This window comes from Macaca nemestrina, chromosome 4, assembly GCF_043159975.1.
Source record: "Macaca nemestrina isolate mMacNem1 chromosome 4, mMacNem.hap1, whole genome shotgun sequence".
Classification (NCBI taxonomy): domain Eukaryota; kingdom Metazoa; phylum Chordata; class Mammalia; order Primates; family Cercopithecidae; genus Macaca; species Macaca nemestrina.
The window spans coordinates 131,649,059-131,673,115 of NC_092128.1; the positions used below are offsets into that span (position 1 = coordinate 131,649,059).

The following is a 24,057-nucleotide window of genomic DNA, read 5'->3' on the forward strand; positions in this document are numbered from 1 at the left end:
ATTAAAGACAAACGAATAAATGACAGATCGCAGTTATATGCTTTAAAGGAAACAAACAAGCAAAAATTGCCTCCAAGTACTCCTGGAACTGAAAGTGCAATACTGAAATAAAAAAAAAAAAGGTTTGTAAGCTGTTTAAGGAACAACCCATCCCCAGTCCAGCCACTGAAAGTCTATCTCAACACTTTGCCCTCTAAACAGCAAAGGGGGATATTGAGCCTCTGAAGATCCAAGCTGCAGTCTCCGTAATGGGATGCATCAGCTGTAGGCAGGAATGATTTCCTCTAATAGCTACATTACTATTTAGGTGACCACATATATCAATTGAATGATGAAACACCACCACCCCACCTTCTTTTCCCTGTATCCCCTATTTCTTTTTGTAGAGAGGTGGCAACTAGGTCTTCATCACCTCTAGGATTAAGTTCTACAGAGTCTTGTCTGGGAGGCTGACCAGTCATGGTCAGCTGAGGGCTAAGTCATGAGAATAGTGACTCAAGATACGCATTTCACTGGCAGGGATGCATAAAGTGAGTAGGTTCCTCTTAGGCTCAGAGGGTCCCACATCAGGTTTTGTTTTTTTTTTTTTTTTGGACACAGAGTTTTGCTCTCGTTGCCCAGGCTGGAGTGTAGGGGTGTGATGTCAGTTCACTGCAACCTCTGCCTACTGGGTTCAATCAATTCTCCTGTCTCAGCCTCCTGAGTAGCTGGGATTACAGGCATGCGCCACCACACCCGGTACATTTTTTGTATTTTTAGTAGAGACAAGGTTTCGCCATGTTGGGCAGGCTGGTCTCGAACTCCTGACCTCAGGTGATCCACCGCCTTGGCCTCCCAAAGTGCTGGGATTACAGGCGTGAGCCACCACGCCAGGCCAACACACTGGCTTTTTTATTCCCTTCACTTCAAATATGCAGAGCACTAAAGATATTCAAACACTTGAGGAAAATGTCTAATATGAAAGATATTTTTTATTTTTTTATTTTATTTTATTTATTTATTTATTTTTGAGACAGAGTCTCACTCTGTTGCCCAGGCTGGAGTCCAGTGGTGAGATCTCAGGTCACTGCAAGCTCCACCTCTCGGGTTCATGCCATTCTCCTGCCTCAGCCTCCTGAGTAGCTGGGACTACAGGTGCCCACCACCACTCAGCTAATTGGTTTTGTTTTGTTTTGTATTTTTAGTAGAGATGGGGTTTCACCGTGTTAGCCAGGATGGTCTCGATCTCCTGACCTCGTGATCCACCTACCTCAGCCTCCCAAAGTGCTGGGATTACAGGCGTGAGCCACCGCACCCGGCCATGAAGGATATAATAAACACATGCATAGAAAAATAGAAATTGGAGGAAACAGGAGCTATGTAGGAAGAAGAAAACTTAAACAAATCAATAACAATGACAACAAAATCAACTATCATTTCAACTGGCTAAAACTAAAACAATTTAAGCAACAAAATAAAAAACATTTATACCTTGATTTATAAATCAAGGCATTTATACCTTGATGTACAATCCAAGGTGTAAAATAAATAACTATGTGTCCGTAATGATAAAATAAGTGATTGTGGCCAGGCGCAGTGGCTCACGCCTATAATCCCAGCACTTTGGGAGGCTGAGGCAGGCGGATCACCTGAGGTCAGGAGTTCAAGACCAGCCTGAGCAACAAGGTGAAACCCTGTCTCTACTAAAAATACAGAAGTTAGCCGGGTGTGGTGGCGCATGCCTGTAATCCCAGCTACTCAGGAGGCTGAGGCAGGATAATCACTTGAACCCAGGAGGCAGAGGTTGTAGTGAGCTGAGATCGCACCATTGCACTCCAGCCTGGGTGACAAGAGCGAAACTCTGTCTCAAAAAAAAAAAAAAAAAAAAAAAAAGTTGGTTTTTGTTAAAAACTAAAAGACAGACACACACATTAGCCTAAGCCTACCCAGGGTCAGGATCATCGATACCACTGTCTTCCACTTCCACATCTTGTCCCACTGAAAGTTCTTCAGGGACAATAACATGCTAGGAGCTGTCATCTCCCACGATAACAATGCCTTCTTCTGGAATACCTCCTGAAGGACCTGCCTGAGGCTCTTAAGGAGGTGTCACTATTTTCAAAAATATGTCCAGTGCGGTTTGCTTATTTGTTTGTTTGCTTATCATAGATTTTCTTATAAAGAGATAATGCACCATGGATATTTCTCTTCATTAATGAAAACCTTTTGGTGTTGGGGTCTGCTACAATTTGGTTTGTTTGAGCCCTCCAAATGTCATTTTGATCTTCAGGCCAGCCACGGTGGCTCACGCCTGTAATCCCAGCACTTTGGGAGGCCGAGGCGGGTGGATCACCTGAGGTCGGGAGTTTGAGACCAGCCTGACCAACATGGAGAAATCCCGCCTCTACTAAAAATACAAAATTAGCCAGGCGTGGTAGTGCGTGCCTGTAATCCCAGCTACTCGGGAGGCTGAGGCAGAAGAATCATTTGAACCCGGGACACAGAGGTTGTGGTGAGCCAAGATCACACCATTACACCCCAGCCTGGCCAACAATAGTGAAACTCCATCTCAAGAACAAAAGAAAAAAAAAAAGGCAGGGTGCAGTGGCTCATGCCTGTAATTCCCACACTTCGGGAGGCTGAGGCGGGCGGATCACGAGGTCAGGAGTTTGAGACCAGCCTGGCTAATATGGCGAAACTCTGTCTCTACTAAAAATACAAAAATTAGCCAGGTGTGGTGGCATACACCTGTAGTCCCAGCTACTCAGGAGGCTGAGGCAGAAGAATCGCTTGAACCCGGGAGGTGGAGGTTGCAGTGAGCTGAGATTGTGCGACTGCACTCCAGCCTGGGTGACAGAGCAAGACTCCATCTCAAAAAAAAAAAAAAAAAAAAGTAGTGGTAGGGTGGATGGGGACTGTGGGGCCTATAACTTACTAGGAGAGAGGACAGGATGCTTTCTTATGGCTATACTTATAATCTTTTTGAAACACATTTTAAAAGGAGAACCACATCATAAATGAATCACATTTATTCATGATCTTGATTTGCATGACATAGTGATACTCAAATTTAGTATCATTGCCTAGCACATATTAGATGTTCAACAAGCACCCCTTTCTGAAAAACAGTGTTATTAACATTCACACAATGTTTTTTGAGCACATACTAAATGCTGGAGCCACTATGGTAAATAAGACCAACGTGGGCCAGGAACCATGGTACATGCCTATGCTCCTAGCACTTAGGGAGACCCAGGCGGGCAGATGGCTTGAGCTCAGGAGTTTTATACCACCCTGGCCAACATGACGAAATCCTGTCTCTACAAAAATTAGCCGGGCATGATGGCTTGTGCCTATAATCCCAGCTACTTGGGAGGCTGAGGTGGGAGGATTCTTGAGTCGAGGAGGTTGAGGCTGCAGTGAGCAGGGATTGAGACCCTGTCTCCAACAACAACAACAACAAAAATCAATGTGAGACCTCAAGGAGATTAAATGCTGCTGAGAGAAATAGGCAAAAAATTAAAGACAAACGAAGAAATGACAGATTGCAGTTACGTGCTTTAAAGGAAACAAACAAGCAAAAATTGCTGAGGTGAGGAAGGAAAACATCTAGGGTAAGTTTCCTAATATGAGAACTATTCCCTTCATTTATAAATTTTTTTTTTATCGAATCTATTTATTTGAGACAGTCTCACTCTGTCGCTCAGGCTGGAGTACAGTGGCGCAGTCTTGGCTCACTGAAACCTCCACCACCTAGGTTCAAATGATTCTCCTGCCTCAGCCTACTGAGTAATTGGGATTACGCGCATGTGCCACCACGCCCAGCTAATTTTTTTTTTTTTGTATTTTTAGTAGAGAGAAGTTTTTGCCATGCTGGCCAGGCTGTTCTCAAGCTCCTGGCCTCAAGTGATCCGCCCACATCAACCTCCCAAACTGTTGGGATTACAGGCATTTACCACCATGCCCAGCCTATAAATTATTTTTATATATACTAGACTAGTGCTGGTTTAAAAGGACTAAATTATACTCTGGTTATGTTTGTTTGTTGTTTGTTTGTTTGTTTGTTGAACTTAGGTCTTGCTGTGCTGCCTAGGCTGGTTTTCAATTCCTGGGCTCAAACTATTGTCCTTTCTCATTTTTCTGAGTAGCTGGGATTACAGCCACCCTCGCCTGTCAAAATTACTAAATTAAATACAATTGTGTTATCTCGTTTATTTTAAAATTCCATTAAGCTATAAATAGGTCAGGTGTAGTGGCTCATGTCTGTATTCCCAGCACTTTGAGAGGCAGAGACAAGAGGATCACTTGAGGTCAGGAGTTCAAGACCAGCCTGGCCAAATGGGGCCAACCCCGTCTCTACTAAAAATACAAATAGTAGCCAGGTGTGGTGGCAGGTGCTGTAATTGCAGCTACTTGGGAGGAGGCTGAGGCAGGAGAATCGCTTGAACCTGGGAGGCAGAGGTGGCAGTGAGCTGAGATTGTGCCACTGCTCTCCAGCCTTGGCGATACAGGGAGACTCCCTTTCAAACAAACAAACAAAAAAACAAAAAACGCTATAAATGAAAGATGACATCGTTGCTAAAATTTTCTTCTGCTTATTTATCTATAATTTTGTTTCAGTTAGTAAAATAAATCATTGGTAAAGTAATTTCTTTAAAGTTTTTCAATAGGTGGTTATAATGCAACATTCCATTACTTGTAGCAACATGTTGCAAATTTAAGTACTAGATCAAATACTAAGTTTGGCCATCCTTCAGGGAAAAAAAAAAAAAAAAAAAAGCCATGCGATTTTGATAGTTACTTATAGTCCCAGGCAACTAATCCCAGACTTCTGGATTTAATGGGCCAGTGAGGAAAAAATTCAGAGTGGGTGTTGAAAGTATTCACAAAGGGATACCAGCTTTACCTTTTTAAAATGGGAAGAAGGTAATATGAGAACACGGGAAGGTCATATAAATTTAATAATTTAGTTTTATAACAGCACATGGTCTTTATTGAACTCATTTTGCCATAAACTGGCAAAAACTGTTAAGGACGTGTGCCCATCCATCAGTGTTTATTCACACAATCAAAGACACACGTGGGCTTCTGGTTTGTATACCCAGAAACTGTAATACAGCATTTTGCCTGGAGATGATCAGACTGGATTTCAGGGCTGAGTTCTCACTAAGCCAGCTCATATGCAGGCATTCGTTTATCACTGGAGCATGTATATTTACAGTTATTCAAGATTCATATCTATTCTGTGATTTCTAGGAATGACCCCAAACAGAGAATCAAAGTGAATAAAAGCCAAATGGAGTTGGATGGGTTTAAGGAAAATTTCATCCAGGCTATTAAAAAAAAAAAGTCTTGAATTCTTCCTAGTCCACAAAAGAACATATGCCTTGTATCTTGAATACTTTGGCTCATCTGGTACGGTGTTTGTATTTTGATAGTGTCGGATTCATACTGTTTCTGAGTTGTACTTTCCTTACTGTATAGCTCCCCATTTACTGACTAGAATATATTCTCATGAGCCAGACAAAAGGAAACAACTAATAACTTTATTTAATTTTTGTTTGAACCTTAATTCTTTTTTTTTTTTTTTTTTTTGAGACAGGTTTCACTTTGTCCCCCAGGCTGGTATGCAGTGGTGCAATCTCGGCTCATTGCAACCTTTGCTTCCTGGGTTCAAGTGATTCCGTAGCCTCAGCCTCACAAGTAGCTGGGATCACAAGCACATGCTACCACGCCCAGCTAATTTTTGTATTTTTTGTAGAAATGGGGTTTCGCTCGCCATGTTTTAAAATTCCATTAAGGCTGGTCTAGAACCCCTGAGCTCGAAGCAATCCATTCTTCTCATCCTCCCAAAGTACAGGCATAAGCCACTGCATCTGGCCTTTTAAATTCATTTTTAAGTGATAATGATTTTAACAATGGAATGTCTTTCAATGTCCAAAAAGTATATGTGCGCATATATATATAAATAATATTTTCAAAGATTTGATGGTAAGATTTATCAGCCAAAATGGCCTATGGAAGAGAATGTGGGAAACAGAGGTAACAGAGTCCTTTTTATTTATTTATTTATTTATTTGAGACAGAGTCTTCCTTTGTCACCCAGGTAGGAGTGCCGTGGTGCGATCTCAGCTCACTGTGACCTCTGCCTCCTGGGTTCAAGTGATTCTCCTGCCTCAGCCTCCCAAGCAGCTGGGCCTACAGGTGCATGTCACCACACCCAGAGAAAACAGGGAATTCTTTAGTAAACAGTATTAAACAGTATTGGATGAACTCTGTGGCTATTCAGGAAAACAGGAAAAAAGAGAACTAGCTTGCTGTCTCACTTCTTTGTTTTTTGTTTTTAATTTATTTATTTTATTTTTATTTTTTTGAGATGGAGTCTCTGTCTGCCACCCAGGCTGGAGTGCAATGGCGTGACCTTGGCTTACTGCAACCTCTGCCTCCCGGGTTCCAGTGATTCTCCTGGAAAAATTTTGTAGTTTTAGTAGAGACAGGGTTTCACCATGTTGGCCAGGCTGGTTACCAACTCTTGACCTCAGGTGATCCGCCTACCTCGGTCTCCCAAAGTGTTGGGATTACAGGCATGAGCCACCATGCCTGGCCATATTATTTTTTAATTTTAAAAAAATTGTTTTTTAATATAAAGGTGGAGTCTCAAAATGTTGCCCAGGGTGGTTTCCACCTCCTGGGTTCAGGTGATCCTCCTGCCTTGGCCTCCAAAAGTGTTGGGATTACAGGCTTGAGCAACCGTTCCTGGCCTGTAGTTTCATTTATTTGTTTGTTTATTTTTTTGTGTGACAGGGTCTCATTCTGTCACCCAGGCTGGAGTGTAGCTGCTGCTCACTGCAGCCAAAACCTACTGGGCTCATGTGATCCTCCCACCTCAATCTCCTGAGTACCTGGGATGATAAGTGTGTGCCACCAAGCCTGACTGATTTTTAAAATTTTTTGCAGAGACCAGGTTTCACTGTGTTGCCCAGGGTGATCTTGAGCTTCTGGGCCTAAGCAATCCTCCTGCCTTAGCCTCCTCAAGTGTTGGCCCACAGTTTTAAATAGTAACTCCTTTTCTGTCCTTCTGAAGTTTTTATCATCTATATGTAAAATTTAGTGATGTCACATGAATTTGCTTATAGATTATTTTCATAATTCTAGGAAACCAGATATTAAACAATAAACTTATTCTATGAGCTTAGTTATTTTATATATATATATATAAAATATATGTGACAAAACCCCATCTGTATATATTTATAAAACATAAAGGCCATGGGTGGGGAAGGGACGGCAGGCACTATGTCCGGCAGCAAAGGTGGCAAGAAGAAGGCCCTGAAACAGCCTAAGAAGCAGGCCAAGGAGATGGATGAGGAAGATAAGGCTTTCAAGCAGAAACAAAAAGAGGAGCAGAAGAAACTCAAGGAGCTAAATGCGAAGGCAGTGGGGAAGGGCCCCTGGCCACAGGTGGAATTAAGAAATCTGCCAAAAAGTGAGCTGCTCCTTGTGCCTGAGGAAATGGTGACCCTTTATTTCATCCATATTGAAACACCTGTATTCCCTGCCGTAACATCTTTTACCACCTATAGCTGGAATTCAGTGTTGTCTTGGAGCTGTTGTACATTTAAGAATAAACTTTTGTAAAATGAATGAATGAATGAATGAATGAATGCCAGGCGCGGTGGCTCATGCCTGTAATCTCAGTACTTTGGGGCGCTGAGGCAGTGGATCACTTGAGGTCAGGAGTTCAACCAGCCTGGCCAACAAGGCGAAACCCCATCTGTACTCAAAAAAAAAAAAAAAGATACAAAACTTAGCTGGGCGTGGTGGTGGTCACCTGTAGTCCCAGCTACTCAGGAGGCTGAGGTGGGAGAATTGCTTGAACCCAGGGGGCAGAGGTTGCAGTGAGCCAAGATGCCCACTGCACTCCAGCCTGGGCGACTTCTTCTCAAAAAATGAAAAAACCCAAAGTAAAAAATATGTTGGGCCAAGTGCAGTGGTTTATGCCTGTAATCCCAGCACTTTGCGAGGCTAAGGCGGGTGGATCATGAGGTCAAGAGATTAAGACCATCCTGACCAACATGGAGAAACCCCATCTCTACTAAAAATACAAAAATTAGCTGGGCATGGTGGTGCATGCCTGTAGTCCCAGCTGCTCGGGAGGCTGAGGCAGGAGAATTGCTTGAACCCGGGAGACAGATGTTGCAGTGAGCCAAGATTGCGCCACTGCACTTCAGCCTGTGCAACAGAGCAAAACTCTGTCTCAAAAAAAAAAAAAAAAAAAAAATAAATAAATAAATAAATAAATGTTTAGAGCAGCTTGGCATACTGTGTTTTGTTTTTACTTTTTTTTTTTTCTTTGAGACAAGGTCTTGCTTGGTCGCCCAGGCTGGAGTGTAGTGGTGTGATCATGGCTCACTACAGCCTTGACCTCCTGGATCAATTGATCTTTTACCTCAGCCCCCCCAAATAGCTGGGACCACAGGTGTGCACCACCAGACCTGCCTAATTTTTATATTTTTGGTAGAGATGAGGTTTCGCCAAGTTACCCAGGCTAGTGTCAAACTCCTGGGCTCAAGCAAACCCAAAGTACTGGCACTACAGGCATGAGCTCCTTGCCTGACTAGTAATGTTTGTTTGGCTGGTTGGTTTTTTTGTTTGTTTGTTTGTTTTGAGACAGAGTCTCACCCTGTCTCCCAGGCTGGAGTGCAATGGTGCAATCTCGGCTCACTGCAACTTCTGCCTCCCGGATTCAAATGATTCTCCTGTCTCAGTCTCCCGAGTAGCAGAGATTACAGGTACCCACCATCATGCCCAGCTAATTTCTGTATTTTTAGTACAGACAGGATTTCACCATGTTGGCCAGGCTGGTCTCGAACTACTGACCTTGTTATCTGCCTGCCTCCGCCTCCTAAAGTGCTGAGGCGTGAGCCACCGCACCCAGCCCTTGCTAGTAATTTTTAAATAGTGATTATAATTACAAGCAAAAGCGTAATATATGTTTGTAAAAATATTAAGTGAACTAGGCTGGGTGTGGTGGTTCATGCCTGTAATCTCAGCACTTTGGGAGGCTGAGGTGGGCGTATCACGAGGTCAGGAGTTTGAGACCACCCTGGCCAGCATGGTGAAACCCCGTCTCTACTAAAAATACACAAATTAGCCAGGCATCGTGGCGTATGCCTGTAATCCCAGCTACTCGGGAGGCTAAAGTAGGAGAGTCACTTGAACCTGGGGGGCGGAGGTTGCAGTGAGCTGAGATCGTGCCACTGCACTGTAGCCTAGTTGACAGAATGAGACTCTGTTTCAAAAATATATATATATATATATATTTACTAAGTGAACTTTCAAAAAAAGTGGATTTCAGCCAAGTGCAGTAGTACACTTATGTAGTCCTAGCTACTAAGAAGGCTAAAGCCTTCACTTGATAGCCTTATTGAGAAATATAAGACTATATTCAAAAGAGACTATTCCTTTTGATAATGTCACTTCTATTTTTATTAACTTGTGATGAGGCATATCTTGTTGTTGTTGTTGTTTTCTTTTCTTTTTTTGTTTTTGAGACAGAGTCTCATTTTCTCACTTTGTTGCCCAGGCTAAAGTGCAGTGGCGTGATTTTGGCTCACTGCAACCTCTGCCTCCTAGGTTCAAGTGATTCTCCTGTTTCAGCCTCCCAACTAGCTGGGACGACAGGCGCACATCACCACGCCCGGCTAATTTTTGTATTTTTGATATAGACGAGGTTTCACCATGTTGGCCAGGCTGGTCTTGAACTCCTGAGCTCATGTGATCCACACACCTCAGCCTCCCAAAGTGGTGGGATTACAGGTGTGAGCCACTATGCCTGGCCTTGATGAAGCATATCTTAAATAAAATGTGTGGAGTTTTTTGTTTTTATTTTTTTATTTTTAGAGACAGGGTCTCACTCTGTGGCCCAGGCTGGAATGCAGTGGCATGATAAAGCTCACTGCAGCCTCAAACTCCTGGGCTTAAGCAATCCTCCTACCTTAACCTCCTGAGTAGCTAGGTCTACAGGCACATGCCACTGTGCCCGGCTCACCTTTAAATTTTTTAGAAACTGGGCCTTGCTCTGTTTCCCAAGCTAGTTTCAAACTCATAGCCTCAAGCATTCCTCCTGCTTCCGCCTCCCAAAGTACTGAGAGTGATTACAGGTGTGAGCCACCATTCTCAGCCTTAAATAAGATTTTAAGTCTTGAAAATAACAAAATTTCTCTCTTTCCTCTTTCATTTATAAAGTACATCATTTCTAGAATTAATGATTTTGTTATAAAGACCAGAATATCATCAATATGAAAAATAATTTTACAGTCGATAGTTCATTTGAATTGTAGAACTCAGTTGCAAAGATAAAGGTAGGGCGGCTGGGTGCGGTGGCTCACGCCTGTAATCCCAGCACTTTGGGAGGCCGAGGTGGGCAAATTACCTGAGGTCAGGAGTTCGAGACCAGCCTGACCAACATGGAGAAACCCTGTCTCTACTAAAAATACAAAAAATTAGCTGGGCGTGGTGGGGCATGACTGTAATTCCAACTACTCCGGAGGCTGAGGCAGAAGAATCACTTGAACCTGGAAGGCGGAGGTTGTGGTGAGCCGAGATCCCACCATTGGACTCCAGCCTGGGAAACAAGAGTGAAACTCTGTCTCAAAAAAAAAAAAAAGGTAGACAGGGATGAACATATTTGAAACTGGATATATTTAATGGTGATGTTGCAAGTTAGGTATCTTCAGCATGATTTCTTCTAGGTAAAAAACACATAAGAAAGGTTTTACTAGGTTATAAACATCTTAAATATCTGGGCTTTTTTTTTTTTTTTTTGTATTTTAGAAAGAAAAAACATTTTTTACCTGATAATTTTTATTTATTTATTTAATTTTAATTCTTTTTTTTTTTTTTTTTTTTGAGACAGAGTTTCGCATTTGTTGCACAGGCAGGAGTGCAATGGCGCGATCTCGGCTCACTGCAACCTCTGCCTCCTGAATTCAAGCAATTCTCCTGCCTCAGCCTCCCTAGTAGCTGAGATTACAGGCATGTGTCACCATGCCCGGCTGATTTTCATATTTTCAGTAGAGACAGGGTTTATTCCTGTCGGTCAGGCTGGTCCAGAACTCTTGACCTCAGGTGATCCACCTGCCTCAGCCTCCCAAAGTGCTAGGATTACAGGCATGAGCCACTGCGCCTTGCCTTCATTTAAAAATGTTAACTGTTTCTCCTTGTGGTGTTAGCATCACCAATGGAAGGAGCATGACCTTTAATGTCACACAGTCCTAGTTTAAACTCTGCTTCTTCCATTTACTCACTGTGACCTCGGGAAATTTAGTTGAACTCTCTGAGATTTATTTTCATAATTTGTAAAATGGGAACAATAACCCAAAGTTTGTATGATACATTACACAATTTATAATTGAATTTATGTCACATATAGTGGATGTTCAACAAATGGCAGCTATAGTTGTTATTGTTTTTGTTATCACTATAAATCCACCAGCCTGGGAAACATGGTGAAACCTCATCTCTACAAAAAAATACAAAGCTTAGTCAAGTGTGGTGGCGTGTGCCTGTAGTCCTAGCTACTGAGGAGGCTGAGGTGGGAGAATGGATTGAGTCCTGGAGTACAAAGCTGCATTGAGTAATGATTATACCAGTGCACTGCAGCCTGCTTGACAGAGAAAAGATCCTGTCTCAAAAATAATAATAAAATAAAATTAAAAACTGACTAGATGCAGTGGCTCACACCTATAATCCCAGCAGTTTGGGAGGCTAAGGTTGGAGAATCCACTGATCTCCGGAGTTTGAGACCAGCCTGGGCAACATGGTGAGATCCTGTCTCAAAACTAAAAAATAAAGTCCTTTATAGCCTGTTAATTTGGTTAGGTTTTTAGTTGCATTTATTATTCCATGTGTGTGTCTTTTTTGTTTTTGTTTTGTTTATGAGACAGAGTCTGACTTTGTCACCCAGGCTGGAGTATAGTGGCGTGATCTCGGCTCACTGCAGCCTCACCTCCCAGGCTCAAACGATCCTCCCACCTCAGTCCCCCAGGTAGTTGGGACTACAGGTGCACACCACCATGCCTGGCTAATTTTTGTATTTTTCATAGAGACAGGGTTACGTCATGTTGCCCAGGCTGGTCCCAAACTCTTGATCTCAACTGATCTGCCCACTTCAGACCAGAATTACAGGCATGACCCACCGCTCCCGGCTGCTTTTATTATTCGTTTCAAATCATTTAAGGGTAGAGTAGTATTCACCTTTTTGTTCTCCATAGTGTCTAACAGAATATCTTGTGTTTACAACTCAATACATTTATCTATTTACTGAATAATTGAATTCATACACATTTAGCTTAACTTTAGTCAGTTAAGTCAGAACTACAACATTTGTGTAACGACATATTGGTATAAAGGAAAAACTACTTTCTCAAATTATTGGGCCAGCCTTGATATTCTCTGTAATTAATTGCTATGGCAAATCAAGATACATATTTAATACATTTATTTTAATTTGATTAGTTTTTCTCCAACATTTTACACTTAAAAGAACCCAAACCTACAGAAAAGTTGTTTTTCTTTTTGATGATGATTGCATAGACTACTTGTTCCATTTTGTAATAAAATGTTTTGATTTGAAGGTCAGTTGATTTGGGTAACTGATGCTAAATTTCAGTAAGTTTCAGGTAGGTTATCCAATCTTTGTTTAACTGTTGGAGTCTTTGTTGGAGACTGTCCAAAGCTCCTAACTGGAGGAGATTAGCAGTTTGGAAAAAATACTGTAGTTGAGTAAATTCAGAGATTAAATTGATCTGCTGCATCCACCCCAGGTGGTATCAGGTAATGAAAGATAAAAGAATGCCTTAATCATTGGCTCATTGCAAAAACAACAAGAAAAAAAAAGTAGTGGTATAATAGAGCAATGGGGAAGCAATCACAAAACATTACTGGGTTGAAGTATTTTGGTGAACCTTATTTGAAGGTTATTTGCTGATTAAGATAAATAGAAGCTATTTCAAAATGTTAATTTTGTCCCTCCACCCATGAAATCTGGTTTATGCTCTCATTTAATGGCTAGTGTAAAATAGCTGAACTGAAGGTTGGAACATTTCATCAGAAATTTAATCCACCTGTCCAGGGTTTATTTAAAGCCTCTGATATTTGATCATTTCACTAAAACAACCTAGGACCATGCTGACCATGCTGATTTAGTTGGGCCACGTTTTCTAAGATGCTATACATTATCACACATGACACCATTATATTATGAGGTCTAACAGCTCATTTCTGCTCAATAGAATTTCTATGGGGAAATACTGAAGATTAATTGATGTGGTATTCATGGTCAGAAATAAAAGACAGTATAAATACCGTGTTTTCCTCCAAAGGTGGAGAAAGGAAAAAATTTATTTCTGTCCTGACTTTTCAGAAAACTCAGTTAAATTCACTGCCCAAGAAATGTGATTTGCTTGGCCGGGCGCGGTGGCTCAAGCCTGTAATCCCAGCACTTTGGGAGGCCGAGACGGGCGGATCGCGAGGTCAGGAGATCGAGACCATCCTGGTTAATATGGTGAAACCCCGTCTCTACTAAAAAGTACAAAAAACTAGCCGGGCGAGGTGGCGGGCGCCTGTAGTCCCAGCTACTTGGGAGGCTGAGGCAGGAGAATGGCGTGAACCCGGGAGGCGGAGCTTGCAGTGAGCTGAGATCTGGCCACTGTACTCCAGCCTGGGTGACAGAGCGAGACTCCGTCTCAAAAAAAAAAAAAAAGAAATGTGATTTGCTGAATTCTGAAATGAAAAAGCATCTTGTCTTCTCACTTATTTGTTTTTTGAGACAAGAATCTTGCTCTGTCACCCAGGGTGGAGTGCAGTGTCACGATCTCAGCTCAGTGCAACATAACCTTCACCTCCTAGGTTCAAGCGATTCTCATGCCTCAGCCTCCTGAGTAGCTGGGACTACAGGTGTGCTCACTGCATTCTCCACCTCCCAGGTTCAAGCAGTTCTTATGCCTAAGCCTCCCGAGTAGCTGGGATTACAGGCGTGTGCCACCCCACTTGGCTAATTTTGGTATATTTTGTAGAGACACAGTTTTGTCATGATTCCCAGACTGGTCTCGAACTCCTGAGCTCAACCAGTTCACCCACCTTGGCATCCTAAACTCTTGGGCTTACACGCATGAGCCATTGCACCCAGCCGTTCTCACTTTTTTCTTGTGTGTTTCATAAACGTGTCAAAGTGTAGTCAAAATTAATTTGTTATGAAGGAAAATGCAAATTAATCAGAATGATTTAAAAGGAAATCTGGACTCGGCCTGGAAGCTCACGGTGTAATGTCAGCACTTTCGGAGACTGAGCTGGGAGGATCACTTGAGCTCAGGATTTTAAGGCTGTGATGAGCTATGATCTTGCCAGTTCACTACAGCTTGGGTGAGAGAGCTAGACCCTGTCTCTTAAAAAGCAAATAAATAATTAAGTAAAAGGAAATTCAATGAATTTATTTTAAAATAGTTATAGGGCTTGGTGCGGTGGCTTACACCTGTAATACCAGCACTTTGGGAGGCCAAGATGGGTGGATGACCTGAGGTTAGGAGTTCGAGACCAGCCGGACCAACATGGTGAAACCCCCATCTCTACTGAAAATGCAAAAAATTAGCTGGACATGGTGGCAGGCACCTGTAATCCCAGCTACTCAGGAGGCTGAGGCAGGAGAATCGCTTGAATCCAGGAGGCAGAGGTTGCAGTGAGCCGAGATCACACCACTGCACTCCAGAATGGGTGCGACAGAGTGAGACTCCGTCTCAAAAATAAATAAATAAAAATAAAAATAGTTATAAATTGGCCAGCGCAATGGCTCATGCCTGTAATCCCAGAACTTTGGTAGGCCAAGGTGGGCAGATCATGAGGTCAGGAGATTGAAACCATCCTGGCCAACATGGTGAAACCCTGTCTCACTAAAAATAAAAAAATTAGCTGGTTGTGGTGGCGCACACCTGTAATCCCAGCTACTCGGGAGGCGAGGCATGAGAATCACTTGAACCCAGGAGGTGGAGGTTGCAGTGAGCTGGGATCGTACCACTGCACTCCAGCCTGGTGACAGCGAGATCCTGTCTCAAAAAAAAAAAAAAAAAGATTATAAATTGTGAAAGACAACACTGTTGAAAGAAATTAAGGGTACAAAGAAAAAGGAAATTTCCCCTGTATGCCTGTTCCTCCCTTCTTTCAATCTTAGTTTCATATATCACAGGTGCATAGTCTTGATAGTTTTGTGGGTATGCTTCTAGGTATAGGCTATATACATACAAGTATCTCTACAGTTACGTGTGTATAGTTTATACACATGTGTCCACCCACCCCTTTTGTTTTTCTCTTTTTTTGAGCCAGAGTCTCACTCTGTCACACAGGTTGGAGTGCAGTGGCACAAGCTCAGCTCACTGTAACCTCTGCCTCCTCGGCTCAAGTGATCCTCCCACCTCAGCCTCCCATGTAGCTGGGAACACAAATGCTCTCCACCATGCCTGGCTAATTTTTTACAGTTTTTGTAGAGACAGGGAGTCTCACTTTTTTGCCCAGGCTGGCCTCAAACTCCTGAGTTCAAGTGATCTGCCCACCTTGGCCTCCCAAAATTTCAGGGTTACAGGTGTGAGCCACTGTACCCAACCACACCCACTCATTTTGAATGGCAGAATTATTTTTAAAGTTTATTTTTATTGTAAATTGACAAACAATAGTTGTGTGTATTTATGGGGTACAAAACAACATTGCATTTTCAGGAATACAATGTGGAAAATTAATCTAATTTACATATTTATTACCTCAAATAACTTTTGTGGTGAGAACATTTGAAATTTACACTTCTCAGCAAGTTTGCAGTGCACAATACACTATTATTAGCTATATTTACCACGCTATGCAGGTGGCATTATTTATTTATTTTTTTGGAGATCAGGTCTCACTCTGTCACCCAGGCTGGAGTGCAATGGCACTGTGTTGGCTCACTGCAATCTTGGTCTCCTGGGTTCAAGCAGTTCTTCTGCATCAGCCTCCCAAGTAGCTGGGATAACAGGTGCCCACCACCATGCCTAGTTAATTTTTATATTTTTAGTAGAGACAGGGTTTCACCATGTTGGCCAGGCTGGTCTCGAACTCCTGACCTCAGGTGATCTGCCTGCCTTGGCCTCCCAAAGTGCTGGGATTACAGGCGTAAGCCACCATGCCCGGCCACGTGGCATTAGTTTTTGAAGTGTATTTTACATATTGTGGAATACTGAGATCACAAGTATACTATCCAATGAGTTTTGATGACTGGCTCCCCCCGTCTCATTGAGATATGATTTGTATACTATATAATTCATTCTTTTTTTTTTTTTTTCTGAGATGGAGTCTCACTCTGTTGCCCAGGCTAGAGTGCAGTGGTGCGATCTCAGCTCACTGCAACCTCTGCCTCCCAGGTTCAAGCAATTCTCCCTGAGGCTGAGGCAGGGAAGGAATATCACACAGGGACACCAAGAAGAATCTGAACAAACAGGACTTGCTAAGTTCCCTCGTTTATTACCATTAGATATAATAGCCTTTTTTCTTCCAGTTGTAATTCTTCTGCAGAATTATCCATTTTTCATCAAACTTGAGCATAAATACACACAATTTTTCCTGAAAAAAGAAAAGAAAAGAAAAGAAAGGTCCAGTTTCTCTACATCCTGGCCAACACTTGTTAATGTCCATCTTAAAAATTCTAGCCCTCCTAGTGGGTGGTAAACTGGCATCTTGATGGCTAAGGATATTTATCTTCTTTTCATGTACCTGTTGGCCATTTGTATGTTTTCTTTGGAGAACTGTCTATTCATATTTAAATTGAGCCATTAGCCGGGCGCGGTGGCTCACGCCTGTAATCCCAGCACTTTGGGAGGCCGAGGCGGGCTGATCAGGAGGTCAGGAGATCGAGACCATCCTGGCTAACACAGTGAAACCCCGTCTCTACTAAAAAATGCAAAAAATTAGCCGGGCGTGGCGGCGGGCGCCTGTAGTCCCAGCTACTCGGGAGGCTGAGGAAGGAGAATGGCGTAAACCCGGGAGGCGGAGCTTGCAGTGAGCCGAGATCGCGCCACTGCACTCCAGCCTGGGCGACTGAGGGAGACTCCGTCTCAAAAAAAATAAAATAAAATAAAATAAAATAAAATAAAATAAATAAATAAATAAATAAATTGAGCCATTGACTGTTTATTATTGAATTATAATAGTACTTTATGTGTCCTACACACAAGTTCGTTATCAAATGTATGGTTTGCAAATATTTTATTCTGTTAGTTATGGTCTCATAATTTTGGCTGTGTTCAGTTTATCTTTTTCTTTGGGTACTTATGCTTTTGGTGTTAAAAACTGTTGGCCAGGCATGGTGGCTTTTGCTTGTAATCCCAGCATTTTGGGAAGCCGAGGTAGGAGGATTGCTTGAGCCCAGGTTTTTTTATTTTTAGTCTTTTAACAGACAGGGTTTGGCTCTGTCACCCAGACCAGAGTGCAGGGGCACATCCTCGGCTCACCGCAACCTCCGCCTCCCGAGTTCAAGCGATTCTCATGCCTCAGCTTCATGAGTAGCTGGTATTGCAGGCGCACGCCACTACATCTGGCTAATATTTTTGTATTTAAGTAGAGACAGGGTTTCGCCATGTTGGCCAGGCTGGTCTCGAACTTTTAACCTCAGGTGATCTGCCTGCCTTGGCCTCCCAAAGTGCTAGGATTACAGGTGTGAGCCACTGCACCCGGCCAGGTTCACGTACTTGAGTGAACAGTGATTTAAAAAAAATATGGAACTTTGGGAGGCCGAGGTGGGTGGATTGCCTGAGCTCAGGAGTTTAAGACCAGCTGGGGCAACATGGTGAAACCCTGTCTCTACTAAAAATACAAAAAATTCGCCGGGCGAGGAGGTGTGTGCCTGTAATCCCAGCTGTTTGGGAGGCTGAGACAGGAGAATTGCTTGAACCCAGGAGGCGGAGGTTGCAGTGAGCTGAGATCAGGCCATTGCACTCCAGCCTTGACAACAGATCGGGACTCCATATCAATTTTTTATATATATATATATATTTATATATATCAGGCCAGGTACTGTGGCTCACACCTGTAATCCTAGCACTTTGGAAAGGCCGAGTAGGGTGGATTGCTTGAGCTCAGGAATTTGAGACCAGCCTGGGCAACATGATTAAACCCCTTCTCTACTGAAAATACAAAAATTTGCTGGGTGTAGTGGTGCACACCTATAATCCCAGTTACTCAGGAGGCACAAGAGTCACTTGAACCCAGGAGGTAGAGGTTACAGGGAGCTGAGATCCTGAGAATGGACTCCAGCCTGGGCAACAGAGCATGACTTCACCTCAAAAAAAAAAAAAAAAAAAAAAAAAAAGAAAGAAAAGAAAAGAAAAAGAAAAAAAAAGAAAAAGAAAAGCCAGACTCTGTGACTCACACCTGTAATCCCAGCATTTCAGGAGACTGAGGTGGGCAGATCACCTGAGATCAGGAGTTTGAGACTAGCCTGGGCAACATGGTGAAACCCCGTATCTACTTAAAATACAAAAATTAACCGGGTTAGGTGGTGTGTGCCTGTAGTCCCAGCTACTTGGGAGGCTGAGTCAGGACAATCTCTTGAACCCTGGAGGTGGCTGTTAGAGTGAGCCAAGACTGCACCATTGCACTCTAGCCTGGGTGACAGAGCGAGACTCCATCTCAAAAAAATAAAATAAAATAAATAAAATAAAAAGGAACCTGGCTGATTACATACTAGTTTCTCCCGAGTAGACGATTTGGGGTGTTTCTTCTGGTTTTCCTTCTCTACATCTGTTGCTTTTCAATTTTTTTCTGTAGTGAGGCTTTAATAAAATCAAAGAAATTTCAAATTATAATGAAAAACACAAAGGCTAACCTTAGGATTATAGAACGGAGTGATCAGGCTGGGTGCATTGGCTCACGCCTGTAATCCCATTACTTTGGGAGGCCGAGGCGGGTGGATCACGAGATCAGGAGTTCAAGACCAGCCTGGCCATCATGGTGAAACCCTGTCTCTGCTAAAAATACAAAAATGAGCCGGGTGTGGTGGTGTGCACCTGTAGTCCCAGCTACTCGGGAGGCTGAGGCAGGACACTCGCTTGAACCAGGGAGCAAAGGTTGCAGTGAGCCGAGATTGGGCCACTGCACTCCAGCCTGGGCAACAGAGACTCCATCTCAAAAAAAAAAAAAAAAAAAAGAACAAAAAAAGAACTGAGTGATCAACATCGTTAACATTGTGAAATCCATTCCTTATCTATAAAAGCTCTATTTAAAAGTTGAGCTGTTAGGGAGAAAAAGCGTCGTGGGAACAGGAGTATGGGCTCTAAGCTGTGATAGTTACATGTTTGTCTCTTTTTTATTTGGATATCATTTGACATTTATAACATGCTTGCAAAAATAGTACAAAGAATCCTCTTATACCTTTTACCCAACATCCCCAAATGTTATCTTATGTAACCTTAGTATTATAATCAAAACCAGGATATTAACAGTAACACAGTGCTATTAACTATGTTAAAGATGTAACTCAAATTTGGCCAATTTTCACACTAATGTCCTTTTTTGGGTGCAGCATTCAATGTAAGATACCTCATTGCATTCCCTCCCTCCCTCCTTCCCTCCTTCCCTCCTTCCTTCTTTTGACAGGGTCTTGTTCTGTTGCCCAGACTGGATGGAGTACAGTGGCACGATCTTGGCTCACTGCAGTCTCTACCTCCCGGGTTCTAACAATTCTCCTGCCTCAGCCTCCTGAGTACCTGGGATTACAGGTGTCTGCCACCAGGCCCAGCTAATTTTTGTATTTTTTGTTTTGTTTTGTTTTGTTTTTAGTAGAGATGGTTTTGCCATGTTGGCCAGGCTGGTCTCGAACTCCTCACCTCAGGTAATCTGCCTGCCTCGGCCTCCCAAAGTGCTGGGATTACGGGCGTGAGCCACCGTGCCTGGCCCCTCGTTGCATTTAGTTGTCACTTCTCCTTGATCTCCCCAGAGTTCATACAGTTCCTCAGTGTTGAACGGTTCCACAGTTCTCTTTCAATATAGTTTCTCAGCGTTTGCCTTTCATGACATTAGCAGTTTTAAAGAATCCTGGTCCGTTATTTTGTAGAATGTCCCTGAAGTTAGTTTTTAAGAAAAATTTTGTAGAGACAGGGTCTCACCGTGTTGCCCAGATTGGTCTCAAGCTTTTTGCCTCAAGGGACCCTCCCACCCTAGCCTCCCAGGGTGCTAGGATTACAGGTGTGAGCTACTGTGCCTGGCTATTGAAATTGGGCTTGTTTGGTACTTCCTCATGTTTAAATTAGGATATGCATTTTTGGCAGTAATCCACAGGAGTTAGGTGCCCTGCTCTGTGTATCATGTCAGAAAAATCACATTATCTGGGATAAGTTTGCTCTCTTGGCTTAAGGGTTTTATAGAGATCCTTGACCAGGTTTCACCTCTGTAAAATTGCTGTTTCCTTTTGTAATTAACAAATGTTAATATATTGTGGGGAGATACTTGGAGACTATGCAAGTCTTTTAATCAAATTTAGCGTCTACTTTGCCTCCAACACTTATTAATGTGGTGTTTACCAAATGGTCATTTTTTGTTTCTACCATTCCGTTTACATCTATTACTGGAAATTCTACTGTAAAAAAAGTATTGTCATTTTTCTCCCATTTCTTTATTCATTCAATTATTTGTTTTATTAGTATGAACTTATAGCTATTTATTTTATTCTGTGGGCTATAAACTATTACTGACAGATACATGAAAAGTTGAAGACGAGTGTTTTTGACTTGACATCACAGGTTCTAAGGTATAAAAATGGGACTGTTGGATAGAGGGGAGGAGGAAACAGCCTACTACATACTGTTTCGAGGTAGTTAGTTTCCTCTTACTTCGGGCACTTGCAAAGGTTGAGGAATCACTGAGTTAACAGAGTCCACCCCTGGCATCGGTAGGTGGACTTGGTGCCCTTGAAGGTCTCTTCTACCTTTGAGATCCTCTCAATGGCTTAAGCAGAAAACACAGATGGCCACTTCATAACTTACTTAACTACTAAGCTTGCATAGTCAGGGTTAGCCTCTGGTGTATCAGTCACAAAATTAGTAAAATCCAGCGAGAACACCAGGCAATAGGTAAGGTGTGTAGAAGTTCAGTGTAAATGATCGAAACAGGCCATTCCTGACGATTCCACCACACTCATTTAGCTGAGGTCTCACTTGCAAGACTCAACATACTGATGCCTAAGTAGCTCAAAGGACTTTTCCTTGGCATGTATAAAGAAGATTATTTCATTTTCTGGTGTTGTTTTCTAATACCAGCTACACTGCCATATGATGTATTGCCTGCTGCCACCCCAAATCCTTTTCCAGCACTTTTTCCTTTGAATTTCAGCCTTGGATTATTCCCCCCGCCTGTCCCTGACATTTCCATATTTTTCACCTGACTTGTGTACATGTTCCCTGCCTCCTCCATTTGTCAAATATTTTCATGAAGCAATACAATGTAATAGTTTTAACACACATATTTTCTTTTTTCTTTCTTTCTTTCTTTCTTTTTTTTGTTGTTGTTGTTGAGATGGAGTCTAGCTGTATTGCCCAGGCTGCAGTGCAGTGGCTCCCCACAACCTCCGCCTCCTGGGTTCAAGTGATTCTCCTGCCTCAGCCTTCCGAGTAGCTGAGATAATAGGCATTCACCACCACACCTGGCTAATTTTATATTTTTAGTAGAGACAGGATTTCTCCATGTTGGTCAGGCTGGTTTCGAACTCCTGACCTCAGGTGATCCACCCACCTCTGCCTCCCAAAGTGCTGGGATTACAGGCGTGAGCCACTGCATCTGGCCTGATTCTTGTATTTTCAGTAGAGACAGGGTTTTGCTATGTTGGTCAGGCTAGCCTTGAGCTCCTGGCCTCAGGTGATCCGCCCGTGTTAGCCTCCCAAAGTGCTGGGATTACAGGCATGAGCCACCGTGCCCGGCCTTATTTTCTTTTTCTTACTATATGTTCTTTTACAACGTCAGTTAAATTTTCTTCCCTTTCAGTAGCCTGTAGTTACTAGTCTCATTATTGGCCCAACACTTGGGTTTTATTAATTTTCAATTAATTGTTAAATTTAGAAGGTCTTAGGTTTTATTTGAATTTCTTTTTTTTTTTTTTTTTTTTTTTTTTTTGAGACGGAGTCTCGCTCTGTCTCCCGGGCTGGAGTGCAGTGGCCGGATCTCAGATCACTGCAAGCTCCGCCTCCCAGGTTCACGCCATTCTCCTGCCTCAGCCTCCCGAGTAGCTGGGACTACAGGCGCCCGCCACCTCGCCCGGCTAATTTTTTTGTATTTTTTAGTAGAGACGGGGTTTCACTGTGCTAGCCAGGATGGTCTCGATCTCTTGACCTCGTGATCCGCCCGTCTCGGCCTCCCAAAGTGCTGGGATTACAGGCGTGAGCCACCGCGCCCAGCCTTGAATTTCTACTAGCCAAGTTTGTGCACTCCTGGCAAGAGTCCTTTGTTGACTACATTTTATCCAGTATGCAGTCCCTATGATTGCACTGTCTCAAGCAGATTTGTTTGAGTCAGTTTTGCAAATAAAATACCAAGAAACCTTGTAGAAATGGCTTTATTATTAATGTCCACATGTAGAATGCCTACCGAGGCTTCATCACAAAGTCCCATTAGTTTTTGCTGCTGCCATCTCATGTGTTAGCAGGCATCAAAGTCGCTTTAAAGTGGGTCACAAAAGGCTGCTTGGCAACATTCCACAGAGGCACAGATCAGAGATATTTTAGGGTCAGGTTGTAACTTTAACAGAAAAACTTCAGTGTTCACAGATCAGGAAATCACATGGTTTTCTGGTGTTATTTTTATTTATTTTCATAAAAAGCCCTACACTCAGCTGTATTGGTCTTTACAACCTTCCTTGATTGTATGATTTTAAACTTCATTGTTGTTTTTAGTTGTGTAACACTAATCTTTTTGGACCTATGGAATTCATAATATTGAAGTAATGTAGTCCCAGATTTGAATTTACCTGTTTATAACCGTTGAAGAAATACCTAAAGGGGGCCAAGTGTAGCGGCTCACACCTGTAATCCCAGCACTTTGAGAGGCTGAGACAGGTGGATCACTTGAGCCCAGTTTTGTGACCAGCCTGGAAAACATGAGGAGACCCCGTGTCTACAAAATACAAAAAAGCCCGGCATGGTGTCTACGTGCCTGCAGTCCCATCTACTCAGAAGACTGAGGTGGGAGGATCACTTGAGTCCAGGAGGCCCAGACTGAAGTGAACTGAGATGGCGCCACTGCATTCCAGCCTGGGCAACAGAGTGAGAGTAAGACGGCCGGGCATGGTGGCTCACACTTGTAATCCCAGCACTTTGGGAGGCCGGGGTAGGTGGATCACCTGAGGTCAGGAGTTTGAGACCAGTCTGACCAACAAGGTGAAACCCTGTCTTTACTAAAAATACAAAAATTAGCTGGCTTTGGTGGCAGACATCTGTAGTCCCAGCTACTGAGGAGGCTGAGACAGGAGAATTGCTTGAACCCAGGAGGCAGATGTTGCAGTGAGCTGAGATTGTGCCGCTGCACTCTAGCCTAGGTGATGGAACAGGACTCCATCTCAAAAAAAAACCCAAAAAACAAAAAAACAGAGAGACTGAGGGAAAAAAAAAAAAAAACAACTTAAAGGGGGAGGAAAAATGCTGTGTCCTTTTCTGTATGGTTGTAATTACTTCTAATATCTTTTAAAAATGCTTTCCTTTTTACTTTCTCTCTGTCTCTCTTTTTTTCCTTTTCTTTTCTTTCTTTCTTTCTTTTTTTTTTTGGACACAGGATCTTATTCTGTTGCCCAGGCTGGAGTACAGTGGCATGAGCAGCTGGGACCTAGATACTACTTATTTGTTTGTTTACTTATTTATGTAGATACAGAGTCTCTTTATGTTTCCCAGTCTAGTCTCCAACTCCTGGCCTCAAGGGATCCTCCTGCCCTAGCCTCCCAAAGTGCTGGATAACAGGTGTGAGCCAATGCACTGGGCCTGGACATTTATTATTAAGTGTCTTTTTCTTTTTTTAAATTTG

General features: G+C 42.8%; 1 pseudogene; it reads left to right on the forward strand.

Annotated features, from left to right (window-relative positions):
• Positions 1-7,275: 7,275 nt before the first annotated feature.
• On the forward strand, positions 7,276-7,469 carry LOC139362574 (translation machinery-associated protein 7-like; annotated as a pseudogene).
• Positions 7,470-24,057: the final 16,588 nt, after the last annotated feature.